The following is a 3,735-nucleotide window of genomic DNA, read 5'->3' as shown; positions in this document are numbered from 1 at the left end:
CTGCTCCGGCGGCCAGGGGGCGGGGCCGGGATGGGTGGTGACTTTTTTTAAAGGGCGACGCGGCGGGTGGGGTAGATCTCTAGGGCCGACCGTCAGTCGGCGCGCCGAGACTCCCAGCCCCGCCCGGCGCAGGTGCACCCTCAACGCGTCCGACCTCTGCACCTACAGCGCATTTGTACCGTCTGCTCCGGACGCCCGAGCCCCTCGGAAAGCCGCAGCCGCCCGGGGTCCCGGCGCAACTCGACCACTTGGCTCCCTGCGCTGTCTGCGGGCACCGGGCGTTATCTTATGGGGCCCTTGGCCGAATGCGACGCCCGGAGTGGAGGAGTTGGGATCCGTTCCTGTTCATCCTCGAAAGTAACTTCGCAGTCCGCTCGTTTGGCTTCGGTGTTTCTTTTGATGTCGATCAGTTCTTTGCGGCTTTGGTTTTTGTTTCAAGACGGTGTTTAACCACGAAGGATGCACTGGCACTCGCGTGGGGCCGAGGGTGGTGGGCAGAGAGGAAGAGGCGCGGTGCCTGAGAAACAGCGCCTGGCAGTGTGGGCTGGGGGTGCCTAACGCTGACTCGGCAGTGATGAGCTGGGGAGGGGGGGGGGCCTGTTTCTTCTGAGTACTTCCAAGACCCTTCACTTTTAAAAACATTTATTATGGAAAAGTTCATTTTCACACTGACGCAGAGAAGATGGTGTCATGTGCCCACCCGCCAGGTTTTCTGCCGCCTCTGTACCCCTATTCACTTCCTCTCCCACCCACGGCCTCTGTTACTTTGAGACAAATCCCAGACAGCAAAGATTTCAATCTGTAAATGAAACCATTGATCTTTATACCTCACAATAGCCCTACAACGTAGCAAATGTTCTCATTTTACAGATGGGTACCTTGGGACCCCCAGAAACAAATGGACTTACTCAGTAAGAGTCTAATTTTCAAAGCCTGTACACAAACCGAACTACTTTGATACACACATCAGCCTTGCAAAATAGGTAGGGATAACGTTTCTATTCCACGCATAACCAGAAACCCGGAGAAGCTTATGTGCCCTCCTGCATTGCACGGCTGATGAGGGATGGAATCTCGTCTAGAGTTTTGAATTCCTGGCTTGTGCCTTTTCTGCTTTGTCATGTGCCTTTCCACAAACTCAGAACACTCAGTGATGGTGGGTCTGCAGTTGGCCATCACAGTCCGTTGTGCTCTGTAGCGGACATTTTCTTGACGTTGGCTGCCCAGCATCGGTGCAATGTCTTCTGTGTTGGGGGAAGTCACCTCTGTGGGGCAAGATCTTTTCCAGGGACCCCTTACAGCTGTGGTGAAAGCCTGTGGGCCTGGGATTGGCTCATCAGACAACTAACTGCTGGGGACTTTAAATGGAGAGCCACTGATGTCAAGAGGCATCAGGGGCACTGGAGATTTCATTCTGGGGGCAGTGAAGGTACCTCTTGGCAACATCCACTCTCCAGGGGCAGCAGGGGCATTGAATCCAGCTGGGGCTCCCAGCTGCCCATGTAGCACTGGTCCTGGTGGCAGCGGTGGGCGACCGCAGTGAGGCCCCTCATCTGAATTGATTGCCTAGACATATGCTTTGATTGGGTTCTGAATGTTCTCGCTTCTCTTTATTCCTGTCTGTCCCCTGAGCCTGATTCTCCAGCTTTCCCGGAGGTTGTATGGGCTGTCCAGTATCTTACTGATAAATTTGATGGCTTTGAAAAATCAAAACCACTTTTGGTCGCTTGCCCTAGAGACCCTGACTGACACACCATTCTGAGTTTCCAGCTCAGTAAGAGTGTGGCTGATGTCTCTCTAACAGCAAGGGGGGAGGTGTGTTGAGGCATCGGTTATGGTGGGGGACCTGGGGGTTTCTTTGGGCATACACCTGCCATCTCAAGTAGAGGGAAGGCCAGCTGGCCGCAGAAGTCTCCACTGCGGAGCGTGTTGTGAAAGCAGGTTACCCTCTGCTTCCCCGGCCAAGTTCATCTGGCCGTCCTGAAGATGCCACTGTTGCTCTTCTGCCTGCAGAGCTGAGCGCCTGACAGAGGCTGTTCCTGAACATTCGTGCTCTGGAAACTGGGCACTAGAAACACTCCCGGGGCTGGAGGTAATGTGTCCTTGACTCTTTACCCTCTTTGGTTCCTTTTCCTTTCCCCTCTATGTCAAGGTCCCCCCTCCCCTTCATCTTCTGCCTTTTTTTTTTTTTTCTTTTACCATCTTGCCTTCTCAAAATCAGGATGGGGGCCAAGAGCTCAGCTTCAGCAGCTGAACAAGGCAAATGCTGGGCACACAGGGGCGGAGATGAAAAACTGGTCTCTTTTGTTTTGCTCAAGGAGGTACATGAGCAAAGGGCACTTCTGAGTTTTCGTGCCATCATTTTGTTTTGGTTAGGGAAGTGTGTGTGTGTGTGTGTGTGTGTGTGTGTGTGTGGGAGGGCAGGGGTGTGTTGGTGTCATTTTCTTCTTTTCAGCTTAAATCTTTAGGGGCAGGAAACATCCAGTGTTCCCATTCAAGAGATTACATTTAGATCACCCTGGGTCTCTGAGTTCAAACCCCAGCATTCTGCTAGTTACGAGAGCTGTGATTTTGAGCACCATCCAGACACTTTGCATATGTGATCTCTAATCCCAACAATAACCCTACAGCATTGGTGGCTTTCCACCCATTTGATAGATAAAGCCAGCTTCGGCAGAACCCAAGTAACCTGCCTGAGATTACGCAGCCTGTCTATATGCCCCTGGCAGCCTGACTCAAAAGTCCTTGATCTCCCTACTTTGTCACATTATTAGCTTCAAAGAAAATTTTAGAACATCAAGAGACAGATGGGTCAAACCACTCTGAGCAACATTCAGAGGGCGCCCACACTGCTTCCTGTCTGTTGCCCGGAGGTGGGTCTCTGCCATTGTCTGGCAGTTTGGGACTTGAGTGCTTCTCCGGTGATGTGGGGGCAGGCGGCAGGCGGCTGGTCAGGCCTGGTAGCCAAGTGTTGGTGCCGGAGAGCCCGCTTTCAAAGCTGGGACCACGTTCTGATACGTTTGCTTTCTCTGGACCCGTCGGTGTTCCTGTCTCACTCAGATGGTTGAGGGGGCAGGATCCTCCTTACTTTTTACTTATTTATCTATTTAATGTTTACTTATTTATTTTGAAAGAGAGAAGGAACGCACGTGGGGGAGGAGCAGAGAGAGAGGGAGAGAGAATCCTAGGCAGTCTCAGTGTTGTCAGCGAGGAGCCTGACGCGGCGCTCGATCCCCTGAACCATGAGATCATGACCTGAACTGAAATCAGGAGTCAGATGCTTAACCGACTGAGCCACCCAGGCACCCCGATCCTTACTTTTTTGTTTTTGATTTTTTTTAATGTTTTATTTATTCTTGAGAGAGAGAGAGACAGAGTGTGAGCAGAGGAGGGGCAGGGAGAGAGGGAGACACAGAATCCGAAGCAGACTCCAGGCTCCTAGCTGTCAGCACAGAGCCTGAAGCAGGGCTCGAACTCACAAGCGGTGAGGTCATGACCTGAGCTGAAGTCGGACGCTCAACCGACTGAGCCACCCAGGCACCCCGATCCTTACTTTTTAATAGAAATATGGAAAGCAAGGCAGCATCATGTTTAAATTGTAGGGTTCTTAACTGGTCTCCTTCCCTGATGCCACATGTGGTCTAGCATCCAGGAAAGGGGCCCAGAGACCTTGGCTCCCGGGCTAAACAATTGAATAAATATTTGCAAGATGAATGAATAGTGCCATGCACAGTG

Source organism: Panthera tigris, chromosome E1 (genome assembly GCF_018350195.1).
Source record: "Panthera tigris isolate Pti1 chromosome E1, P.tigris_Pti1_mat1.1, whole genome shotgun sequence".
Classification (NCBI taxonomy): Eukaryota; Metazoa; Chordata; class Mammalia; order Carnivora; family Felidae; genus Panthera; species Panthera tigris.
This window is presented reverse-complemented; position numbering follows the sequence as displayed.